The sequence below is a fragment of the Stegodyphus dumicola genome, chromosome 5 (genome assembly GCF_044657685.1).
Source record: "Stegodyphus dumicola isolate Sdum_Otavi_A_Nest chromosome 5, ASM4465768v1".
Lineage (NCBI taxonomy): Eukaryota > Metazoa > Arthropoda > Arachnida > Araneae > Eresidae > Stegodyphus > Stegodyphus dumicola.
The window spans coordinates 26,874,791-26,902,738 of record NC_140772.1 but is presented as its reverse complement, the minus strand read 5'-3'; positions in this window follow the sequence as shown (position 1 = coordinate 26,902,738).

Sequence of the window (27,948 nt, the reverse complement as noted above, 5' to 3'; positions counted from 1 at the left end):
CTCAAGAACCTATATAAACAACTCAAGACGCTGCAGTTTACGGACAATTTTTGTTCGAAGAGGCAGAGCGTATACGAGGGAACAAGCTTCTCATGAACGCATCAAGACATACACGTAGTACTCTTCACAATGCAGGAAGTTTACTTTGAGCAACACACTGTATACATAGAGCTCGTAGACATATATAGTAAAGATTTTGCTTTGGCAACAGCCCTCTAGTAAAATGTATGAAGTTTATATTAGCATCTCACAATACCTGAACGAAATTTTTCTATTTACTTCTTCATTTACTATTTTCTGAAATTTTTTATCAGTAATCCTGTCTATATAATATAGATATCAAAATCAGAAAAATTTAATTAATTATCTTTAAATGTATCTAAGTAATGAATACTTCGCCCCTGTTCATACCGAAACAACATGGTGTAATTGTAGATAGCTAGAAAGTAAAATGTATTCAGCAGGCTGTGCAGCAAGCGACATCTATAAATGGTGATAACACAATAATGTTATATAATGTTATATACTGGCAGAGTTTTAAATTAAGAACATATACATCAGTGTTTTAATAATAAGAATTTTGCATCAAATTGCAAAACAAATATCTTAACTTCTGTCTTTTCATGCATAAGAGTTCAGCATTCGGAAAATTATATTTTCGTAAATGGTTTAGCAAAAATAACGAAAATTATTGCCCTGAGAAATGGATAAGCTTGGTATGAATCCGAATTACGCCAAGACTACCCGTCAATGGTTGTTTTGAACACGCCCTTAATGAATATATATAACCCTTAAAAAACTTAAAGTCAGTAAATCTACTATCCGAGTGTGTCTTTATATCTTGAGTATTTAAGAAATGCATTTATCTATCTAGATAAAGCTAACGCTATTGCCTGAATCACAACGTTTATTTAACATTTGATATAACCAACTTCATATACATCTTGAAAGAAAACATAAATTTCTTAATAAGATACTAAAAATTGCAGAAAAAATACAAAAATAATGGAATTTCTAATAACACTACAAGTAACATACCGAGGAATAAATTGCGCAGCAAAACTGATGAAATCTACAATATGTATACCAAAAAATTTATGTACCGCAATGGAAATGCAATAGAATGAGAAATGAAACTATCATGAGATTTATAATGAAAAATTTACCATAAACTATTGATATATGTTAATAAATATATGCTTTTAATACTATTCATTTAAATATGCTGAAACTTTCATAATAATCATTACTTACGAACGCTTTTTCATCCATCGAAACATAGCACAAGCCATTCTCAATTCAGTGCTGGTGCACGTCAATAAAATAAGGATAAATCCAAATTTTTACAAAAAATCAATCGCCTTGACTCGTTTTTCAGAAAACGTATGTCTACAAATGCAGTATTAATATATCACATCAATATAATTCGGGATCATAAAATCTCCAAACAATGCATTAAACGCAAAAAATCGCATTAAGGCAGAATGAAGAATTTTCACTCTTTCAATGGCTTATACAACAATATACAATAGAATCTAATTTCTAAACTAAGTGTTCATTGTTACACCATATTTAATTTTTGGGGAATCTTTCATGGTTGTTCAGTAATTCTAACTGTTAACTTGTTTAAATAGAATTAGGATTTCATATATATGCACAGACTTATATATGTATATATTAATACGTATCTGTAGTAACATACATCATATTATTATATGTGGGCGTATAATTCTAAATTAATTATACTAGTCAACATAATTTATATATTGATAGCATCAGACTTTTAAAATTATTTATTATTATCTGCTTGCTAACGATTATATAATTACGTACAGTGGTACCTCGACATACGTGTTTAATTCGTTTCGTAACCTTGCTCGTATGTCAAATTGCTCGTATCTCAAAGCAATTTTCCACATTAAAATTAATCGAAATGCCATTAATCCGTTCCAGATCCCAAAACACGACCTCAGTTGTTTTTTAAGTGTTTTAAGTAAGAATCAAAAACAAGAAGAAACATTTATTTATAAATAACAAATACATATTCTTTAAAAACATAATTAAAAGAAAAAGTGAAGTGCCTACGGAAGAGCTTAATTTTTGTCACTGGTCTTCGCTTTTTTCGTCATGATCTGCTTATTTCCACCCGCAGATCATTTAAAAAAACTTTCCAAGGAGGTTTGTTTCTTCCTCCGTGTCAAGGATGCACGACTAGTTGCAACGTTTTCGCGGTGATTTTTATCCACGAACTCTACAACTTTCTCCCACATTCCCAAGACCTGTTTTATATCTATTGTAGCGATAACCTCCTGCACCTCTGGCTCCTGTTCAAAACTCAATTTTCGTTAACCCAACGTATGCTGCTGCAAATACAGATCGTGTAACTCCTCGGTTGTCAGCTCCTGAGACTGTTGTTCGACGAGTTCGTTCACATCTCTCCCATCCACCTCCAGACTCATGGATTTTCCCAGAGAAACAAGCTCCTCTAGCTATGCCACTTTGGGTTCCAATCCTTCGAAGGCCCTTTCAGCAACAGCCTCAGGCCACAGCTTCTTCCATGCAGAGGTTAAGGTCCTCGTTGTAACACCCAGCCAGGCCTGATCAGTAATTCCTAGGCATATGACGATCTTAAAGTGGCCTTTCCAGAACTCTCGAAGGGTAAGGTTTGTGTTCTCCGTCACCTCAAAGCAGCCCCAAAAATGTGCTTGGTGTGCAATTTCTTAAAATTAGAAATCACCTGCTGATCCATGGTCTGCAGGATAGGAGTGGTGTTGGGTGGTAGGTAGGGAACTTTTATAAACTTGAACTATTAGAGTAAATCATCTTCGAGATTTGGTGGGTGAGTAGGGGCATTGTCGAGGAAGAGAAGGGCTTGCATGGGTAGGTTGTTTTTCTGTGGGTATTTTTTAACAGAAGGGCCAAACACCAGGTTTATCCACTTCACAAAGAATTTCCTGGTGACCCAAGCCTTCGGATTTGTCCTCCACATACCTGGAAGATTTTCTTTTGAAATATTATATGACTTAAAGACTCTGGGATTTTCCGAATGGTATACTAGCAAAGGCTTGATTTTACAGTCGCCAATCTCATTGGCGCAAATTACTAGAGTTAATCTATCCTTCATGGGTTTGTGACCTGGCATCGTCTTCTCATCTGCCGTTATGTAAGTTCTATTCGCCATCCTTTTCCAGAAAAGTACTGTCTCGTCACAGTTAAAGACTTGCTGGGGGGATGTATCCTTTGGCTAGTATCAGTTCGGAAAACATTTTGACGTAAACCTCAGCTGCCTTCACATCGGAACTTGCTGCCTCACCATGTCTGACGACGGAGTGAATGCCGGTCCTTTTCCTAAAGATGTCAAGCCAGCCCTACTGGATTTAAACAAGTCTTCCGATTCCTCATTTTTAGAAGTGTGTGGGATCTTCTTTAGCAAATAACCGTAAATTGCTCGTGCCTTCTCACATATGATGCTTTATGTTAAGGTTCCTCCTTGAAGCTGCTTCTCTCTCACCCACCCCATCAGTAGTTTCTCTATCTATTCACGGAGAGAGGTCCAGAGTTTAGACATTATTTTATCGGCCTTAGATGGCGTTATACCCTTTATCAACTCCTTTTGTTTAAGCGCAGTACATATCATTAATGTGCTACGACCGTACATCATCGCCAAGTCAATTACTCGCACACCTTGCTCATGGTTTTCTATGATTTCACGCTGTAATTCAATAGACATCATCTTCTTCTTTGGACCCATGGTTATAAAAATAAATATGATAATGTTTTCTAAATGTACAAAAAGCAAAAAGCGCCAACCCAGCTTATCAAAGATGCTTCCAAAACGAGGGAAACAAGCACACAGACTGAGATCTTGTCTGAGGTGGGAGAAACTGTTAGACGCTGCATCTAAATATAAATAACCATCGTCTTCACTGCCGAAACCCTCTAAACTATTCTATAAATCACTATCATATCAGCTATAAAATCGTCATTAGCCAAATCTATATCATCATCAAAATCATCTAAATATTCCTCACCACACAAAACACATCATCATTTTAAACCATCGTATCTCTATCACCATCGTCAGAATAAAATAAACCACCATCACACAAATCACATCATCATTCCATACTAATCAATCGAAACTATATATCATATACACCATCATCATTGAAGTCGTCAAATAATAAAATCACCTGAATACAAAGTACTATCAACCAAAGTTTTATTACCATCATACTCATTTAATCACATTCTTCATCACTATAACATATAATCACGATAACTTAAATAAAAAATCATCAGCTGTTAGTATAAATCCTCATCCTTAAAATACCAGCTAAATTTATTAAATCATCATCATTTAAATCAAGATTTTTTTGGTGTTTCGCTAGTATAACATCAAAACGAACCAGTTTCATTTAGGTACAGACATGTACAGGTAAAAGTGTTGGAGCTTCATTAAAGATTGCACAGGTATACATCCCAATAACTAACCGAATACAGCACGGAGAGAAGGCCAGAAGAGGAAGAATCCTACTGGTAGTTCTTTAAAGAGAGATTTAGAAGTTAGTTTTTAAGTGAGGAGGACAAAAAGGGAGAACGGGTTATAGAAGAAATGAAGAAATCTAGAAAAAGGTTCATTAGAAAGTAGTAATAATATTGTAGTGGCTAAATCAATTATTAGCCCAATGGATGAGTCCAGATCTCGAAACTTTGTGCTGTTGGGAAAGGAGGGAAATCTAATAAAAAAAGTTTTATATCAAGCTTGTACAGAATACTAGCAGCTTAGCTGCCAGCTTTCGTCTGGCTTTTAAATGTACCGGGAAAATGGCTGAAAGAAACACCAAACTTTAAACTTGAAAACAGCGTAGAATTTTACTCTGCAGAACAACTTCATAAAAAAAAGTTATTACGTATAACAAAATTACCATGAAATAAGCAATATCCCTTAATTCAAATATTAATGATCCTAATAAATAAATTAACCAACTTCCCTTTGCAAAATCTTAAGAACTCAAATGGTATAAAGGAGGTTAAGAACTTTGTTTCCTAAAAAAATCACTCAAAACTTTTCAGTACCTTAAAATCAGTGAAATGAGCAACAAAGAACACAAAAGAATACAAAAAACAAAAAAATTCTGGAAAGCAAAGTATAATTAATGATAATGCAAAGTATAATTAATGATATCCCTTGTAATGTTGCGCGCTTCCAACCTGCACGCAACAATAGTGGTGACTGCTAAGAACTGGAAAGTAGACAAATTCTTGAGAAGGGTTTAAATCCCTTTTTATTCAACTTTAGAAATAACAAATGCGTGCTCTTGACGCTCACAAACTACGCCGACCCGGCGGTAAAATAAAAATAAAAAACTAAAAAAAGAATAATAACAAGTGACTAACTACGAGGCTCTCTATACGTAACTAACCTCACCGCGTTCTAAGATACCGCTGATAATTCAGCAGACTTCTGAATATTACGTTGAAAAATTAACAATCTGCCGAGGCAAGCACACAGGCCTAAACGCGTGGTTCTTCGATTTCTAACTAGCCACCTCCACGCTCGTGCAGCAAGAAACACAATTTCGAACTCGTTTCCCTTCTATTTAACTCAGATTACTTCCGCTGACAATTTGAATCCTTTGCGCGTTCTACTAAAAGTTACATACTCTGGCATTGGCGGAGGGAACGGAATATTCGTGTTTTAGTATTGCAATACTTCTCCTAAAAACAATGATTTGTTAGAATTCAACGACCAAATAGACACACCTTACTCGACATTCTACAACTCGATGAGCTACTTTAACATTCTTAAAATTCAAGTGTAGGTGGAGAACCCTACAAAACACATTCATTCTAAATTCCCCCTCATTTATCTTTAGACATGCAGGCTTTCGCTCTAAAGCATGATTTTATCTACAGTTTAATACTTAAATTTGAATTCATTGCTTTTGAGCATTTACTTTTAGCATCTAAAATTTTATGCTTCTAGACTAAATTCTACTTTTACATAACTTTCAAGCATTTACGTATATTTACAAAATTCTAATACATATGATTTTTACAATTTACCATACAATGAATAAGAGAAAAATAAATTTTTACTTTACTGATTCTTCGCCAAGCTGGAGGCACTGAAACTAAAGTTGTTAATAATACAAGAATACGAAGTTATTTTTATCTTCGGCCAAATTTTGGCTTTAACATAAAAGAATTAGTCTTTCGACCAACAGAAACTGCTTGTTCCTTGATTTTATACTTAAAGAAAATGATACTTTTGCCTTAGCTAAATAAAGTAAAATAAAACTAAATCTCAACCGAGACACATTGACTTCCGTCAAAACATAGAACTTTGCATTTACGCATAACATTTCGGAACAAAAGAAAAAAAATGTTATAGAAGATTTTAACTTATCTTTGAGTTTTCGATGATTGTAACTCCGACATCCTCTTCTGGCAGAACTGCTCCCATGTTATAGATTTCATCGACGTCAGTCGTCTCCTTAGGGTCCTTCGAGTGTCGTCCACGTTGCTTCTTCTTTTTCGCCCTCTGCATGCTGGCCTCTTGGAGTGGTAGTCGTCGGGTTGCTGTCTTTTCCGTTTTGCCCCTGGACGGCTGGTCTTGGCGTCCTCCGGTCTGGAATCGTGCTTGGATTTCTTCTGTTGGTGGTGGTCTTTTCGTTCCTCCTGCTGTCTTTTCGTTCTCGGGAACGGCGGCCTTGTTTGCACCTGACTCTCTGGCCCTGAAAGCGTTCTCCTCGATGTAGAATTTATACTGCGATAAGTTGTAAGTGGTGTTTTCCTCTTTACCAAAGTGTCTTTACGCGGTGGCTTTGCTTTCTTGTATTTCTTAAATGCTGGAGTCTGACGTTTTCATTTCTTCTTTTCGGTACCGTCGCATTGCTTATAGAACGGCTAGGTTTCTCTTCTTGTTCTCTGCTTCTTGGGCTGTGGAACGGGTGACGTTATTTCTCGACCTTCTACTTCTTTTACGCTTGAGTCCTGCAAGAAACTTTCAAGGATTTCAAAATCATTTTGATTATAATATTTTTCACCTGGTCGGGACTTGCTTTACAGATTTCCCCTCTCTCGTTCTTAAGTTACAATACGACTCCCTTGATTTCCTGAATTACATAGGGCCTTCAAATTTTGGAGCTAACTTTGCAGTAAAATTGTCTGGGGCACTTGATAAAGAAAATTTCCGCTTCAACACTTTATCTCCAACTTTAAAATCTGCTTCACGGCGTTTTCTATCATAGTATAACTTTTGCCTATTTCTTGCCGTATCCGATCTTTTAACCGCCTGGTCAATAAGTGTTTGCACATCTTTCTGTTTAAATTCTTGGTCTCTTTGTTGCACAAAGAATAATTTATCTAATGGCGTAATTAACTTTCGTCCTAAAAATAATTATGCTGGGGTTTTCCCGTAGTATCGTGATTTGCCGTTCTTAAAGCGTAAGCTAACATATTTATGTAGCCATCCCAGCGCTTGTGATGTGTGCTTACATAACTTCGAATTATTTTTACAATGTTTTTATTAACGTCTACACGGAACCATTTTGATATGGCGTATGCCAAGTCCAGTGCATATGTTTTCAAATATTTGGCTAACGAATTGTTTACCGTTATCGCTATGTACTTTTTTCGGTGCACCGTATTTTAAAATGTATCTTTGTAAGAATGCATCTGCGACTGTTTTGGCTGACGCGCGTTTAAGTGGAAGAATTTCTGGCCATTTTGAAAAATGATCTACAATTACTAAAAGAAAACGATTTTTATTTAACTCACTCTGGGGGGAAGGACCAAGAAGATCTATGCCTAAAATTTCATTCGGAAATGTAGCGCGAATGTACCGGCCGGGCTGTAATTAATATCATTTATTAACTGACATTTATTGCAGGACCTGACATACGCAGTTACTATTTTGTATAATTGCGGGAAATATACCGCTTAGCGTATCCTTTTTAAAGCCTTTCTGAGCCCTAAATGACCCGCTGTTTTCGCGTCGTGTAATTCCCTCAAAATGCTTATACGAAGCGAGGCTGGGATGACTGGTTTGTATTCCAGGTTTTCGTTTGTTGTTTTCGTATAAAATAATAAATTATCTATTATTTCATAGTTTTCTGCTCTATTTTTTATCTCATCGATATCTGTGTGTTCAAAGCTTTCGGGGTCTTTCAAATACGCATAGATACTTCCAAATTCAGGATCAGCTTTCAATTCAGCAATAATTGTATCTCTACAATCTAGAATTTTTGAAGTCAACACAGCGCATTTAAGTTCATTGTCTTCATCGTCCAGTTTTATACGAGAAGGTGCGTCAGCTACATTGTTTTCCTTACCCGGTTTATATTTGATTATGAGAGTATATTCTTGGAGTTTTAAAGCCCATCTTATTAACCTGGGCGTTAGGTTTTCCCCGAGTAAAGTCTACCAACAGCCGCATGATTCGAAAAGACTGTTACTGGCGCTTTGCCGAAATAAACTCGAAATTTGTGTACAGCCATTAATACGGCTAATGTTTCTCTCTCTGTAGCTGTATAATTCCTTTGTGTATGATTCAACGTTTTACTAAAAATTGCCAAAGCATGGCCATTTTGCATAAGAACCGCACCCACAGCATAGTCCGACGCATCTGCTGCAATTTCGAGGTTTGCATCCCCCTCCGGGAATTTCAAAACAGGGGCATTGATAAGCGCTTCTTTTAACCTTTCGAATGCGGTATTTGCTTCTGCTGTCCACATGAATTTACTTTTCTTTCTTTTAATTACTAACAAGGGTTCAACAATATTAGCAAAATCTTTTATGAATAGCCGATAATAAGAACATAACCCAAGGAAAGAAGGAATTTTCTTGGCGGTGTTGGGAGGTGGGAAATTCTTGATTGCTTTTATTTTTTAATCTTGAGTTTCTATACTCTTTTGCGAAATTTTATAACCCAGATATTTAAGTCTTTAGTTGCGAACTTGTATTTTAAGGCGTTAATTGTAAGACCGGCCTCTTTTAATAATTTAAAAACTTCTTCTAGATCTTTAATATGTTGTTCCAAGATACTACTCTTTATAATTATATCATCTAGATAGATTAAAGTCGATTTTCCTAGGACAAGCTTTAGAACAATGTCCATAGCTCTCTGGAATGTTGATGGGGCCCTACACAACCCAAAGGACATGCGTAAAAATGCATAAGTGCCCGATTTTGTTATAAACGCGGTTTTATGTATGTCTTCGGGTCTCATATCTATTTGATAGTAGCCAGACGTTAAGTCTAAAGTAGTCATGTATCTTGTAGATTTAATCTTTCTAATAATTTCCTCTAGAACCGGCAAAGGGTAAACTGGGAATTTAGTAATACTATTAAGTTTTCTGTAATCGATAGCAAACCTCCAAGCCCTTTTATCCGAAGGAGGAAACTCGTTCTTTTTCTTACATAGTACGACTGGACTCGCGTACTCACTATTTATGGGCGTTATTATTTTGTTCTTTAACATTTCCTGAATATGTTCTTCTATGATTTGGTCTTTGTGTTTATCATAGCGGTAAGGTTTAGTCCTACAGGGTTTGTCGCAAGTTAACAGTATCTCATGCGTAACTATTTGACAGCTACCAGGCCGTTCTGAAAACAAGTTTGAAAAAGTACTCACTACTTCCTGGATGGCTTGACTTTCATGGTCATTCAAATGGCTAAGGTAGACTTGCGGTTGTTCCCCTGGTTCCACCACCCTCCGATCCATCTCCAGCACGATAGAACTTTCCTGAAAATTCAGTTTGGCCTTCGCGGCTTTTAAAACCTCCATACCTAAAATAAGTGGATTTTTTACTACAAAAATTAATACTTTAAGGCTTTCGTTTTGAACTTGAGTTTTTAAAGATAGTTTTCCAATACAATGACAAGTTTGTCCTTGCGCTGCTATGATTTCTGTGTTTTTATTTTTAAATAATCGAAACCTATTAAAGTTCTTAAAAAAATATCACTCATAAAATTACCTTCTGCTCCTGTATCGATGAGGGCTTCTACTGGTACATCGCCAACCAGGACTTGTATAATTGGTAACTGTGAGTTCTATACGATGACCGTATTTAAGTGTCTTCCTGAGGGTTTTTTCAAAACTTCCGGGGTCTGGACCCTCGCTTTCACAGGCTCCTCTACTCGTTTAAAGCTTTTCTTTCAACTTCTGCCTTCTGGGTACGCTTACGGTTGTTTTCAAATTTCCTTTTTGGGCCTTGACCTTCGAGCTTCGATGATCTTGCTTGATAGCTCTTTCCCCCATAAGAGCGGTTTGCATTTCTGGTCTGCTCATTTGAATATTGCCTTCGGATACTTTGAGAATACGATGCCCCTCTAGCTTTTTCCGCTATTCTGCGATTTTGGAACTTGACCGCTAATTCGAAGAGCTCCTGCAATGTGCTTGGGTTTCTAATTTCGAAGTAGTCTTGAACAGCAGGTAACAATCTTGGTAAGATTATTTCAATAATCTCCGCGTCGGGTTTCTTCCCATACAGCATATCCGTCAGCTTAATTTTTCGCAGAATAAAGTCCATCAAATCTTCTATATTCCGTTGATAAAAACTATACAGTTCGGCTTCTAGCCTTGCTCGATCTTTCACTATGCGGAAGGCCTTTAATAACGATTTTTTGAAATTTTCAAATGCCAAATTTCAAATGTCAAAAATTGCCAAAGGATGGCCATTTTGCATAAGAACCGCACCCACAGCATAGTCCGACGCATCTGCTGCAATTTCCAGGTTTTCGTCCCCCTCCGGGAATTTCAAAACAGGGGCATTGATAAGCGCTTCTTTTAACCTTTCGAATGCGGTATTTGCTTCAGCTGTCCACATGAATTTACTTTTCTTTCTTTTAATTACTAACAAGGGTTCAACAATATTAGCAAAATCTTTTATGAATGGCCGATAATAAGAACATAACCCAAGGAAAGAAGAAATTTTCTTGGCGGTGTTGGGAGGTGGAAATTCTTGATTGCTTTTATTTTTGAATCTGGCCTCCGAATTCCCCTAATAAAAATTTGCCTATATTCTTCCACCATAGCGCGGCCTGTCCTCTTAGTGCAGATGTGGAGATGGCAACTTTTTGTCTTTCAGGCACAGGGTAGAGCTGGAAGTGATTGTCGAGGCATTCTAGAAATATCGCCACCGAATTTTTTCCTTCGAAATTGACGTTTGGCTTGATTGACGCTGTCATCGTCTGGACCAGGTATCCAAATCCTTCCAATTGGCTTGCCAATTCTTGTTGTTCTCCAGCAACTTCCATCCAATTTTCGGCCATTCCATTTCGACAAGTGTTAAGGCCCTAATGTTATGTTGCGCGCTTCCAACCTGCACGCAACAATAGTGGTGACTGCTAAGAACTGGAAAGTAGACAAAGTCTTGAGAAGGGTTTAAATCCCTTTTTATTCAACTTTAGAAATTACAAATGCGTGCTCTTGACGCTCACAAACTACGCCGACCCGGCGGTAAAATAAAAATAAGAAACTAAAAAAAGAATAATAACAAGTGACTAACTACGAGGCTCTCTAAACGTAACTAACCTCACCGCGTTCTAAGATACCGCTGATAATTCAGCAAACTTCTGAATATTACGTTGAAAAATTAACAATCTGGCGAGGCAAGCACACAGGCCGAAACGCGTGGTTCTTCAATTTCTAACTAGCCACCTCCACGCTCGTGAAGCAAGAAAGCACACCTTCGAACTCGTTTCCCTTCTATTTAACTCAGATTACTTCCGCTGACAATTTGAATCCTTTGCGCGTTCTACTAAAATTTACATACTCTGGCATTGGCAATTCCAGGGGAAAGTAAGGCTTGACAGGAAAGATAGTTTAAACTTAAAATAAATATAAACTCTACACCCTTAATGCAAATAATTATTATCCTAATAAAAAATTAACCAAGTTGAAGAAAAAAAAATATGCAAAACTTTTCAGTATTTTACAAACAGTGAAATAAGCAAAAATTAACATGAAAACAACTCAAAAAACATAAAATTCCGCGCAGAATTTTACTCTACAGAACAACTTTATCAAAAAATCAATAAAAATGTATTATATATATATATATACATGACAATGAAATATGCCGATTTCTTAAAAACAGTGACATAAGAAATACGATGAAAAATTGTTGCCAAACCCTTATTTCTAAAAGAATGAAACTATTCAAAATGATGCGATTTCATCAAAAATATATCAACAACAATAAGACAGGAAAATTGTTGCCAAAATCACATTTTTAAAGATGTGAGATGTGCGAAGTGTACTCGGAAGCTTCATTTAAACATATTTTTAAAAGTACAAAATATTATCAGTTTTCCAAAATTTTTTGTAAAAGCAGTCGCAAGGATGAATGTTTAACGTGTCCAAAAATCAAAGAAAAATAAACTGTACATTTTTAAAAATAAACTTTTTTAGAAAATATCCCGTTGAAAATGTGTTAAGCTCCATTTGTTAAATAAATTCGTATTTAATCGATTTATTGAAACAAGAAATTTATTTTAAGTTCGTAAAATATCTAAGTGCTTACGTTTCATGACGATTTGAAAATGGAGTGTGTAGAGTAAAACCTCGCTTTCCTATAGCCCATTATGTCTCAAAATGACGCGGTTTCGTCACAAAACATAAAATAAAAAAAAAAAATTCGAATTCGAATTTCGAAAAAATCGCTTCGAGGTGCACTGGCCCTTGTCTAGATACACCTCATGTAGCAAATTTTGTAGCCCTGTGTCTATTAGCTTACGTGCAGCGCGAACGAAAGAAACACACACAACACACACACAGACTCTTTCTTTTATTATATGTAGAGATATCATATGGCAAATTTGGAATAATTCTTAAAATAGAAGAAAAATATATGTAGAATAATACATCAAGTATACAATAACATATAATGTACCATTATTACAAAATTTTGAATTTTCCAAATTTGGAATAAAATGCTAAAACAGAATATATCATGACAAATACTGAATAATACTTAAAATATGGGAAATAAAATATAGCTTAATACATAAAGTATAGAATAGTACATAATATATCATATAATAAAATTATAATTTTGAATAAAGTGCTGAAGTATAGGATAATATATGATATATCATATAATAAAGTTAATAAAATAGAAGTATAACATGTAGAAGAGAATAAAATTGTATTTTAGAGTTCATGATCACAAATAGTTTTCAGTATTCATTAGGCAGAGTTCATAAGTGACTAAAGTGTTCATGATTACAGAGATCATAAAAAGTTTCTCGTTTAAGTTCATATATTTTACATGACTCATACAATATTCATAGCTCATTTTGTCATGACACAGCAAATCAGTATCATGACTCACCTTTTCAGTTCTAGTTTACTCTGACGACTCAATTTTTATATTTCATTCTGTTGATTATGGATTTTGCAAGGCTTTTTTTTATTACGATCAGTACAAATAAGTATTTGTGACAAAGATAGATAATTATCTTAAAATTCTACAAAGGTGAAAATTAAATATTTTGTTATATTTCGTCTTTTGTAGATGGGGTTACTCTGCATAGATTTAATCCAATTGTGTTAAGTTTTGGTGAATTTGTTTCATATTAGAATGAAGATGTTGAAGTTTGCTGATCGTTCTTTTGAATTATATATCAATATTTCTGGATGCGCGAATATGAAACGTTTTCTTGAGAGGAGATGAGAAAAGATAGTGATCACTGTCTCCTTTCTAGCAGCATATACAGAAGTCAGTGTCTATTAAGTTTCTTTGATGAAAATAAACACGATATGGCCCATGGCCAGTAATATTACATGTTAAAAAGGATTATGTACTCTTGGTGTCAGTATTGCAATAGGGGTAGAACTAGTAATTTCATCGACCTGTAGATGCGTTATTCCATTGTTCTTGGCATATTTGGGTAATCTGTTCTTTTATGGGCAGTCGAAGATAAGATTTGGGAAATTTCGTATATAGAAAATTGCTTTCTTGATTAGGAACAGCTTCTTTGTAAGTTTGTCAAATGTTAAGTTACCGGCATTTCTACTATGGCCTCTTATCCATGATATATGAATTTTTAAATTATCTGTTGTTTTAGAGAGGTTATTGATGTCATAAACAATAGAAGTCTGATTTTCTGGGTTAGAGATAGCATAGATGGCAGATTGACGGTCAGTATTAATATTTGATTCTATAATTAAATACTTCAATTGAATTGTTTTGAGTTTTAGTGTTTATTGCTGTTTTTATTTTTGTGTGTGATACAGCAGGAGATGTCTATTGTAAGGAGCAGGGCACATTTCGTAATCCTCTGTGATGTATATGGTTTTGTTATAAGTAATATTATGGCGAAGTTCATATATTGTAGAATCAATTGCTTCCTGAATGGATTCGACATGGAGTGGAATAGTTCCAGCTAAGATATTAAGAGTAGTACTGGAGGTATTTCGAAAGCCTCTGAAAATATTAAGATTAAACTCTCGTTGTGTTGAGGTAAGAATTTTTTTTTTCTTGTGGTTATAGGGAATGCCCAGATGGCAGAGCCGTAGGTAATCATTTTGGTTATTACTGTACCATATAGTAATTTGGTGATATGGCGATTTAAACCCCAGTTTGTGCCATGCACATGTCGAAGATTTTGACTTATAGAATGTGTGCGAATTTTAAGTTCTTTGAGATATTCGATAAGATGTTGTTTTCATGTATTATAATTTCCTAGGTATTTGATTGATTTAGTATGCTTGATTTTTTTCGCCATTTATTTTAACAGAAAGTTGCTTAGTAAGATTTTATCTAGGTTTATTATTTGTCATGATTCTAGATTTGAAGGATTAAATTTCAAGTTTAATTTTCTTGCATTTTTGCTGGAATATGGCTATTATTTCTTGACAATTTCTTCGAAGGATTAAGTAGGACCTTCCACTGATAACAAATGCGACATCATCGGCGAAAGCAGTCATTTTAGGAAAAGGAAGCCAGGCACTTTTTATAATTTTATTAAATGTAATATTCCATAATTCTGCGCTCATACATGCGCCTTGTGAACATCCACGAATTTGTTTTCTTCTGATTAAAGTATTATTATATAAAATGAGATTATGGCGATTATCAAGGAAATTATTGATTATTTGATAGATATTATAATTACATTCAATATTTCTAAGTGCTTCTTTAATTGAAGGCCGCCATAATGAATCAAAGGCTGATTCAAGATATAAGCTGATTATTGCGGAGTGTAGGTTATTGATTTTATTAACATCGATTTGATTTAGGACTGCACTGGTTGCATGAATGGTAGATTTTTGCTGCCTAAATCCATACTGATTTTCCTTGATGAAATTTTGATGTTGAAATTGGTATTCAAGTCTTCCTATAATACAACGTTCAAGAATTTCTCCAAGAGCTTTTATGTATAATTTGAATGCAGATTCTATCTGGTCCAGGAGCATTTTTGTTATTGAGTTTTTCAATAATTCGATTGAGTTTCATGGATGTAAATGGGATATCATTTTCGTGGAAGTAGATTAAAACGAATTAATCTTTGTTCAGTTGAATCATCATATATGCTTTCGTTTGGTAGAATAACATCTAGGATGTTTTCTAAAGTGATCTTCGTAACATTTTTATCATTATTTCCCGTATTAGTGACTGTAAGTTGCGATGGGTGGAAGATTTTGTTGGTTTCAATTTTGTACAATGAGCCATACGTATCCTGGTTGTTTGAACAATAGTTGCACCATGCTTAACGTTTTTCAGATATTATTTGCTTTTTATATGAGGCTTTTCGTTTTTTGTATTTTTGAAGTAGGTTGAGTCGTTCTTCATCAGTTTGCGATGATTTGAGTTTTCTTCGTAATGCTCGTGTTTTGTGTGTTTCTTTGCGGAGTTCTTTCGTCACCAGTTGATTTTTATAATGGGAATTGATGATCTTTTGAAGAAGGTACGTTCTTAGGTATCTTGAAACTTTCTGATAAGTTCCTTGGTAATATTATTAAGTTCTGTTTTTGTTGTACACAGAATAATAAAATTTAGAAAGTCATTTGAAATTGAATTGAACTTTTGTTGAAATTTCTTTTCTTTGTTATTATTGATTTTATATCTTGTAAGTGCAGTACAGGACGTATATTCAGTTATATCAAAAGAGATATATTTGTTATCAGATTCAGTGTTCATCTAGTATGGATCTGTTGTTAATTTTATTATCAAGATGTGTTGTAGAAATAAGAAGATCAGTCCAATCTTTATTGTAGGTATTATCAAAGGTAGGTCGGTCAGTAAAATGATTATGTAGAATGAGATTGTTTGCATTTAAAAATTCTTCAAGTATTTCTCCTCTGTGATCGGTTTGTAAGTATCCCCATTAAGTACTATGGGAGTTAAAGTCTCCACTAATAACATGCGGACTATTATTATTGTTGTAAGATTTCATTTAGTATGGATAAGGTTTGATTTGGATTTTTGACGGAGATATATAGATACTAGTAATAAGAAGCTGAGATGCATTAGTATTGATTGAAATTGTGATTATATCTCGAGTATTAATCCTTATTGTAGAATTCCATTTATTGTTTGGAATGAATATGGCTGTACGAGGAGATAAGACAAAGGTTGAAGCATGACGTTGAATAATTGTCCAGTTATTTGGAATTCTTCCTACTTTGCCAGGGATGCAATAAGATTCTTGTGTTATAATAAAATCTGCCAGATAATCTACTTGATACTGACTTAGTTGGTCGGTGGCGTTCTTCTCTCTTTGAAGATTTATTTTGAGAAAACGGATGACATTATTATTCTTTTTATTGATGGAAATGGTCTATATATAGTCTGAAGGATCTTGTATTATTGTTGATAATATGTATTGGATTTTACTCGTCTAACTTCTGTTTGATATGTGGACCAGGAAATAGCTAAAGCTGGATGTTTACACTTAAAGTTTGCTTCATACATTTCATTGTTAATCCAGCAGTTTATGCAGTACGGAGTTTGGGAAGAACGCAAGAAACATGATAATTTCCGATGAAGAATGAGCATTTTGGTTTGTTTGTCTTATGGGAGAAATCCTGGCAGATTTGACTTCTGCGTACACCGGTAAACTCGGTTATTTTATTGGTGCGCCATCCAATATATATTTGTTTTTTACTCATAAAATTTTGGAAAGTTTTACCGTGACATTTTATGATCCATTTATTATTTTGATCATTCAGTTTAAATAAAGGTCTTATCTCGGAAATATTATGTTTCTTGGGCCATAATTTGAATCAGTTCATCTGAGTTGAAATTTTTTGGAATATTATGAATTGTGCATTTTGGTATTCTGGCTTCAGGAAATTTTATGTTAACTATATCTTTTGCAACTGTTTTGGCAATGAGGTTATAACTGATTTTTTTCTATATCTTCTGGATTATGACAGTGTATTGCAAGGCCCCCTTGAAGAAGGGTGTTTACTTTTTTGACGTTGATATTTAATGTTTGCAGTGCTATTATTTGCAGTGGCATATGATTTATTTGTTCTATTTTTCTTTTCCGGTTCTTGCTTCGTTTGGTCATTAAATCAATCGTTCTACAGTGGTTATCCAGTTCTGGCTCTTTTCACAGTTCATCCGGTTTCCTTTTCGGGTTTGACAGTTCTTTTCCGGTTCCAGCTTGTTTTTCAGATTTGTATTCTTTTCCGTTTTTTGCTTCTTTTCCAGGTATTGCGTCTTTTCTGACTCGTCTATATTTTCCAGTTCTGGCATCTTTTCCGGCTCTTGCTTCGTTTCCTGTATTTGCATTTTTTCCAGATTCTTCTTCTTTTTCAGTTCTTCTTTGTCTTTTATTTTTTGCATTTTTTCCAGTTTCTTCTTCTTTTTCAGTTCTTCTTTGTTTTTTAGTTTTTGCATTTTTTCCAGTTTCTTCTGCCTTTTCAGTTCTTCTTTGTTTACTTGTTTTTGTATCTCTTCCAGTTGTTTCTGAATTTTTAGTTCTTCTTTCTTTTCTAGATTTTGAATCCATTCCAGAGTTTGCTTCTTTTTCAGTTCTTGCGTCTTTTCTAGTTTCTGTTGCTTTTCCAGTTTTTGTTTGTTTTTCAGTTCTTCCTTCTTTTCCAGTTTTTGCTTCTTTTTCTGCTCTTGTTTCATTTTCAGTTCTTGCCTCTTTTCAAGTTTTTGCTTCTTTTCCTGCTCTTGCTTCTTATTCAGTTCTTGCTTATTTTCCAATTCTTGTATGTTTTCCAATTCTTGTATCTTTTCCGGTTCTTGCTTCTTTTCTCGTTTTTGTATCTTTTCCAGCTTTTGCTTCTTTTTCAGTTCTTGCTTCTTTTCTCGTTTTTGTGTCAATTCCAGTTTTTCCTTGTTTTTCAGTTCTTGCTTCTTTTCCAGTTTCTCCTTCTTTTCCTGTTCTTCCTTTTTATTCAGCTCTTGATTCTTTTTCAGCTCTTGCATCTTTTCCTGTTCTCGCTTCTTTTCTAGTTCTTTCTCGTTTTCCAGTTTTTGCTCCTTTTCATGATCACAAGGAGGGTTTTCCAATCTACAAAATAATCAGTATCTCTTTATTTCAGTAGTAAAAGAGTGAAAGTAATGCAACGAAGACCACGTTTAACATGTACAACACTTCCATATTTAGATACTATATAACACTTTTGGCTCAGTTTCATAGGGAAAAATCTAATCGTAGATTCATTGCCTGACAGAATGTTTTTCTACAAAGGGTGAATTTTTAGTTTTCGTTGTTAGGACCTAAGGCCAAGCAGAGAAATTAACTCTTTCGCATCGAAGTCGCCCGAAACGCCCGTCCATTCAGGCAACAGCAAACCGCCGCAACGCCTCGTTTATTTTCTACCTAGTTCTTTCCCCTCCACGTTAGTATGTATGGCTCATTGGTTTCGCGAGTTGTTAAAAGACATGTCAATCATTCTTTGGAAGCAAATAAAGGAGAAAAACGGAAAGCTATTGACGTTCGCAGGTGCAAACCGGCCCTAAGTTGAAACTGCACACAATGGATGAAACCGGAGGGGGAAAGGAAAATTATTCCAAGACAAATTCGTAAACACGGGCGTTTTCGATGTTTATTGAAAACAGATTTGGTCGTCCCTCGATACGAAAGAGTTAAAGTATTTGGCATGATTTGTATGCAATAAGCGACCACCATGAATCTCACGTAGAGCGTAATAAGTTGCAAAGTTTTAGTGCCTTACTTTTCCTTACTTAATTTTTACATAAGTTGTAATATAAATAATAGTACTAATAAACAGGTGGCTTAAAAGCAGAGGGAAAGAATGGCGAAAATTGCAAAATAGGAGGAAAAAATGAAACTGAAATGAAAAATGAAACAACTACAAACAAAGGATGGAAAAAGCATTTTAGAAGATATACAAGTAACGTACTTTCTGAACCAGCAAAATCTGTATTTAAACGAGTATAAGTTTGAAAGCTTTGGATTCATTTACATTTTTGAATCAATTACTATTTCTTACGCATGCCAGATATATTAAATTTCTTCAATTTTTGTATACTTTACTTACGTATTTTGTATTTTAACCTTTTCTTATTATTATCCCAGTAGAGGTAACCTGACACCTCATTAAATTATCTCCGAGTTTCCTCATTTAAGTCATCTTCCTGTCAGATCAATCTCTTTGCATCGCTGGCTGCAACGGTTTCAAATTTTTTCTCGTTATTCCAAATTCGGAATATATTGCTGGTCTATTTCGTGGTACAGCAGAGGAGCACTAGGATTTTTGCCACCATTCGTTTTCAATTGAAAATTTTATTCTCATTCTTCAGTTGCATTCTTAAAGTTTTAATTATTAATACAGGAAGAATGAAAGAAATCAAACAAAGCAGAATAAATTACGAAAAGGTATATCTGTTTTCTCCTATATTTATTGTTCCCTGTAATTTCTTTTGTCTGTTCCATTAAATTTATTGAAGGAAAATTTGCGAAGTCTTACAAAATGTATTTCCTAAATCCTAAGCGAATTAAGCCTTTCTGAGCGTTTCGGCTACACTTTAATGGCTTTTGAAATGTAATGTTAGAATATTGACAGCTGCCTATACTGAAATATTTTCTCCATAGTCCTCTAAAAAAGAAGAATTAAAGTTCCAGGAGGTTATACAATGAAGGACACACATTTCTTATTTGAAGGGCAAGAGAAAAAAAAAGATAATTTCGGATGGGGATATGTAGCATTTTAAACACTATGTTTGTAAATTTCATGATATAGTAGTAACACTTGAGTCATAGGTAATTATGCACATATATGAGAGAGACGACGACGACGAAAAATGAAATGGCAAAACATGACCGAAAACACTTTCCTGGTCGGTACAAACAACACGAAACACAAGAAAGAACGGACACCAGTTATGCTTAGCACAAGAGAAATTAAAAAATAGGAACAAAATTAGACACTTTGGAGTTCTAACGGGGGTTTCGTGCACTAATGTTTTGACGTACCCTAGAGAAAGTGATAATGCAAGTGAGGGCTCGTGATCTTGCTGAACAATGCACTGGACTACCCCTACCAAACCATGTCTAGGATACTTCCCGAAGGAACTTTCGAATACTTTTTTGATGACGATCCAATGTTTTTGTTCTTATTTCTTAGTTTCCGCCGCGCTAAGAATAACAAACAAATATCTTTACACTGTTCGTACCCTATTTTTCTTGTGTTGTCTCTCGTCACTATGGCGCCAGGAAAGCGTTTCCGACAAAGCATTGCAATAAACGATTATATGTATATATATATATACCATTAGTAGATGGTGAATGTGGACATTTACCGGTGTAAGTCAGAAATAAGAGTATATGAAAATATTTCGGACATACAACAAGCGACTATGTGAATGTTGACATTCACCGGTGAAAGTCGACATTCTCCAGATTTCGGTGTTTCACCGTAACATATATACGATAAACGTATATATATATATAGATATATATGTATATGTGTGTGTGTGTGAATTAATGTTAGGAATTCTGATCGCACATGTTGATCTATAATACAGAGCAAATTTGGCAGATGAATAAGATAAAATATTCAGATTTATTTCAATTCACATTTGCGGCCCCAGTTCATTTGAAATTCCAAACTTACCTATTTCTAGAATATTTATATTTCTCATATTGTTCGAATAGGAATAAAGTAGTATGACGCCGTGTCAGCGGTGACAGAGATAGAAAAAATGTGCATAGTTCGACAATATTGTGGTTTAGTAAGAGAAATATTTCATTCAGGAAATTTTATATTCCCACTTAGCTAAGTCATCATCTTTATGTAAAAATCATGCGATGGGGATATATATATCTACATAAACATATATTTTAATTAATTAATTTTTATTTTTTAATTTGCTATTAATTCAAAATCATTTAATATTACATATTAAAAACAATAATTGCAATGAAAAGTTAGAATCTCGAAATTTTTATTATGTTTGATGAGTACATTGTCAAAACTCGAGCTAAATAATATCATAAATCTCTGTAAATCTAGAAATATATAGTCTAACAGAAAGAGGTGAGGAGAACAATTTATATTAGATTTGTTCCGAATAGAGTATGGGATGGATTTCGGTGTTTACTTAATTTGTTTTACATATATATATATATATATATATATATATATATATATATGCATATTATTTATAAACATAAAGTCTTTTTTGTCTTTGTTACTCTAATTATATCAACTATTTGACATTTACTTCTCATTCACAAATTTTACAAACTGGCCGTATAAACACGTGTATTTTGTATATTAGCTTTCTGTTTAGATATTTCATTAGTTAATGCAATAAAGTTTCCTTATAATCAAAAGGTATTACAATAAATATGAATTCTTCACAATGTAATTTTCCATTTTAAACATTTATAATCTATTTATGTAATAAAGGAATGAAAAAAAACTTTAAGCATTATAAATCTGAAAACGTATTATTTTCCAGACCAGCGTTTTTGTCAAAAAATTATTAAATGTATAATTAAACTGGACCTGAAACATTATGTTTTGTTTTATTATTTTTTCCGAAAAGACTTACGTCTCCGACACGTATTGCAATCTTAAACACTGGGGATCCAATTCTTCTAGTAATTGTTCACTGTAGTATATTTCTGCTTCTCCTTCTTCTTCTTCAAATACACGTCGATAATTATTTGCGCTGAAATATTTTTATTTCATTAAATATATATGTTCATATGTTTGAATTAATTAATTTAATAAATGATTACTTATACGTTTTTTGTCAAAAGTAGTAAGTTCCAGTTTGCGAACATTTTTACAGATTGTCAAAGATCTCTAAATGCTCTATGTTGTAAAATATCTTTACTTATTCAAAATCTTTAAAAAACAATAAATATGGAAATGAATATTCGTCTTATTAGCGTAAATTCCATTATGAGGATATACAGGTATAATAGGAAATAAAGTTGCTGGCACCAGCAGCTCAAGATGCCATATTAAAAGGTCTGATTGACATCTATCATCTCAAATCAAACCTTGCAATGAGGGAAATAATTTCCAAACACGTTTTAATAAAATAACAAACAGGATGGGACGAGGCAGATACAAGGAGATTGCTCGACGGTTACCTCCCGCAAGTATCCCTATAAAGAATAAATTTTTTCTCCAATTAGATTGGCAACAAGTCATGGAAAGTTCCCATTTTATTTCCAGAGATTCTTAAAAACCACGTAAAATGCGAGCGCGAAAAACCTGCAAATCTAGCAAAATTTAAGCTTTATAAATGGCACACTTCCTTACTTTCCCTTCTTAGAAAAAATAACTAGGATTTGCATCAAAAATTCCAGAGAAACGTTTTTCTACAATATGAAGTGTGTGTCTGCACTTCAACAATTTATGAAATATATTATTGAAAGTGAAGGAACCGTGATTTTAAGTATCTAGTCATATTACAAAAGTGAATAAGCATATATTTAAGAACAAGAAAATTTTTTAAACGGTTGCTTCCGTTGACCATGCTGATCAAATTTCCAGTCGAGCGCAATTAATCAATGTTTGGGATCTCAACCTGATGGCTGCGTATGCTGAGTCGATGACTGATCAATCATTTGGACAATTTCCGCACAGGATTAAAAATTGCCTTCCTACAGACTTCTTCACTTAACGGGCCATGCGTTCAAAACACAGATTTACACGTTAACTGAAATGTATAAAAAAATTAGCGAAAACAAAAGAAGTATTTAAACGCTAAATATCTCTTCGGATCGTCCTATGTTCCTGATTATTACATCAGCTGAAAACAATTTAATACGTTTAAATGCAATTACATTTCATTGAAGTGATCTATTAATTGTTTAACAGTTTTCTGCTGTTGACTTCAATAAATTTATGATGTTTGGTATTTCATTTGTTTCCAGCAACACCTAGTCTCCTTTGCAAAGAAAATTAATATTAACTTTTGTAATTAAGAAATGATTTAGATGAAAAATTAAATTGGACTGGAGGTAATGTCTCGATTGTTTTCGTTAAAAGAAGTTGCTGCTTTCTTAATTCAAAAAATATCTCCATATATATACATAACATACATGTAATTAATTTACACACTTAAAAAAAGTATTCTTCACATGGTATCTTCAAATGGGTAGATACGATAGCTGAAAAACAAGTGTCGGACAAAAGCGCAGCTGCAAGGAGCGATTTGTTGTACTGATACTTCCGTTTATATAATTGTTATTATTCGATGCATGCAGTTTTGTTGAAATTCGTGTTACAAATTGCTTTATTCTCTGATGTAAAAGGAATTATCCCAAATTTTATTCAGAAGATTTAAATAACGGTTTTGATCACAATACGCGGCAGTTACTAGAAAAATATCTGGATCAGTGACTATTTGACGTCATTTAAAACGCTTAATTACAGGGCCGTAGTACAATTCACAACCGGCCCCAACCCCACGGGTATAGCGATATACAATAGTGACGTGATCGAAGATTCTTTGGAAATAATCGCTGTCATCGAATGACATGCATATTCTATTTAAGTAATCATAGTCATCAGCTTTTAATATTCGTTGTAAATAATCATTGTCATCGAATAATCATTGTAAAGAATCATTCTCATCGGATAATCATCGAAAATAATCTTTGTCGTTACATAAAGGGGCATAGTAGCTGATGTATAAAGAATTGTACTCAAATTCTCATCAAAACAATCGAATATGTATTGCAATTTATCATATGATCATTATTTACAGCAATGATTCTTAAATGTCTTCGACCTACGGCTCCTAATGACGCCGAGGAAAACTTGCGCAAATGTGACAAAAAGAATATTTAAAAATACAATAAAAGCTTGAAAGGTAATAAAAATGCCTGAATTTAATTTCCTTTTATTTAAATGAAGCTTAATGTTTTGAAGGAAATTGAATATTGTACACAGGAATCAACAATATAAATATCTGTGGATTTTTGCCTCCTTGTTTTTTTCTTTGTAACATCATATCTCCGGAACGGGGAGTTTGAGTTTGGAAGGAGGTACCCACGGATTTCAAAACTTCTTGGTAAAACTTTCCGACTATTGTTATCTTCCTACGACTATAACTCGAGATATTATATAAAATTTCGGAAAACGGTAATTTTTCGTATTTATTTTTCCAAGTGGCCGAAGTCTAGCGCACTGGACATCAAAATGCTTTACTTGGAAAAATGTTGGCCCTTCTCACTTTCAAATCGTAGAGTTTGTTTAAGAGATATTTTTAAGTTAAAAAAAATATGAAATAAATAGTATTGCCAAACGTGAAACTTATTGTTATTATTATTTACGGTTATATTCTGAAGTTGAAGAAAGCACGTGATTCCATATAACGTCATTGTATGTCGAAAATCTTTCGTTAATATCAGTATTTTAAATGAATAGCTGCTTTTGGCAACTTTTATGTTTCACCTTTGGATACGTGACACGATATGCTATCGCTACGTTAATTCCTTTATTGAGATTTTGAAAATTTGTTATATTGAAATAAATTTAAATCATAACTTCCAATGTATTACCTGAGGTGTCAAAGGTCTTCGTTTCCTGAGTTGGCAAGAAAAATGTATTTACGAATCGCTGGTTGCTTGGAAAGAATGAATACATTTTCTTCATAATGAAATGTTTCTATGCATTTTATGCTATTCTAAATTTATTTACAAAAATTTAATTTCTTTTATTGTATACTTACTTTCTGAGTAGAAGTTTAAGCATCTGTAGATATTTAACGTATTTTAGATGCAATGTTACTTTACTACAGTTAAATAATTTTTTTCTCAATTTACTAAAATGTCTGAACGCAAGAAGAGAGCACAAATGGTACAGCGAGCTACAGAAAAATGAAGTAAAAAACACTAGGAGACTCAACAGGCAAGTACAATAAAATTTGCGAGCTTCAAAAATGAACGAAGACACAACTAGAAACTCAGCAGGCAAGCATAGTGACAAGAAAGCTTACGCATTCAAGAAACTGAAGAAGAAACGAATAGGAGTTCCAGCAGACAAGCAGCAACTCAAGAAACTTCGCGTGCTCAAACTGTATCAGAAACTAGTAGAAAACACAAAAGACATTCAGAAAACCAAGAAACACTGCGTGCACCGGAAAGGGAAGCAGAAGGGAAACGGAGGCCCATTAGGCAAGTGGAACGTCAACAGACCATGCGCGATGAATAGAAGAAGTAGCAAGTAAACGAAGGATACAAGACTCTCCGCGTCATTGTCAGATTCGACAGGAAATACCAGAACAGCTCAAGGACCTATATAAACAACTCAAGACGCTGCAGTTTACGGACAATTTTTGTTCGAAGAGGCAGAGCGTATACGAGGGAACAAGCTTCTCATGAACGCATCAAGACATACACGTAGTACTCTTCACAATGCAGGAAGTTTACTTTGAGCAACACACTGTATACATACAGCTCGTAGACATATATAGTAAAGATTTTGCTTTGGCAACAGCCCTCTAGTAAAATGTATGAAGTTTATATTAGCATCTCACAATACCTGAACGAAATTTTTCTATTTACTTCTTCATTTACTATTTTCTGAAATTTTTTATCAGTAATCCTGTCTATATAATATAGATATCAAAATCAGAAAAATTTAATTAATTATCTTTAAATGTATCTAAGTAATGAATACTTCGCCACTGTTCATACCGAAACAACATGATGTAATTGTAGATAGCTAGAAAGTAAAATGTATTCAGCAGGCTGTGCAGCAAGCGACATCTATAAATGGTGATAACACAATAATGTTATATAATGTTATATACTGGCAGAGTTTTAAATTAAGAACATATACATCAGTGTTTTAATAATAAGAATTTTGCATCAAATTGCAAAACAAATATCTTAACTTCTGTCTTTTCATGCATAACAGTTCAGCATTCGGAAAATTATATTTTCGTAAATGGTTTAGCAAAAATAACGAAAATTATTGCCCTGAGAAATGGATAAGGTTGGTATGAATCCGAATTACGCCAAGACTACCCGTCAATGGTTGTTTTGAACACGCCCTTAATGAATATATATAACCCTTAAAAAACGTAAAGTCAGTGAATCTACTATCCGAGTGTGTCTTTATATCTTGAGTATTTAAGAAATGCATTTATCTATCTGGATAAAGCTAACGCTATTGCCTGAATAACAACGTTTATTTAACATTTGATATAACCAACTTCATATACATCTTGAAATAAAACATAAATTTCTTAATAAGATACTAAAAATTGCAGAAAAAATACAAAAATAATGGAATTTCTAATAACACTACAAGTAACATACCGAGGAATAAATTGCGCAGCAAAACTGATGCAATCTACAATATGTATACCAAAAAATTTATGTACCGCAATAGAAATGCAATAGAATGAGAAATGAAACTATCATGAGATTTATAATGAAAAATTTACCATAAACTATTGATATATGTTAATAAATATATACTTTTAATACTATTCATTTAAATATGCTGATACTTTCATAATATTCATTACTTACGAACGCTTTTTCATCCATCGAAGCATAGCACAAGCCATTCTCAATTCAGTGCTGGTGCACGTCAATAAAATAAGGATAAATCCAAATTTTTACAAAAAATCAATCGCCTTGACTCGTTTCTCAGAAAACGTATGTCTACAAATGCAGCATTAATATATCACATCAATATAATTCGGGATCATAAAATCTCCAAACAACGCATTAAACGCAAAAAATCGCATTAAGGCAGAATGAAGAATTTTCACTCTTACAATGGCTTTTACAACAATATACAATAGAATCTAATTTCTATACTAAGTGCTCATTGTTACACCATATTTCATTTTTGGGGAATCTTTTATGGTTGTTCAGTAATTCTAACTGTTAACTTGTTTAAATAGAATTATGATTTCATATATATGCACAGACTTATATATGTATATATTAATACGTATCTGTAGTAACATACATCATATTATTATATGTAGGCGTATAATTCTAAATTAATTATACTAGTCAACATAATTTATATATTGATAGCATCAGACTTTTAAAATTATTTATTACTATCTGCTTGCTAACGATTATATAATTACGTACAGTGGTACCTCGACATACGTGTTTAATTCGTTTCGTAACCTTGCTCGTATGTCAAATTGCTCGTATCTCAAAGCAATTTTCCACATTGAAATTAATCGAAATGCCATTAATCCGTTCCAGATCCCAAAACACGACCTCAGTTGTTTTTTAAGTGTTTTTACGTAAGAATCAAAAACAAGAAGAAACATTTTTTATAAATAACAAATACATATTCTATAAAAACATAATTAAAAGAAAAAGTGAAGTGCCTACGGAAGAGCTTAATTTTTGTCACTGGTCTTCGCTTTTTTCGTCATGATCTGCTTATTTCCACCCGCAGATCATTTAAAAAAACTTTCCAAGGAGGTTTGTTTCTTCCTCCGTGTCAAGTATGCACGACTAGTTGCAACGTTTTCGCGGTGATTTTTATCCACGAACTCT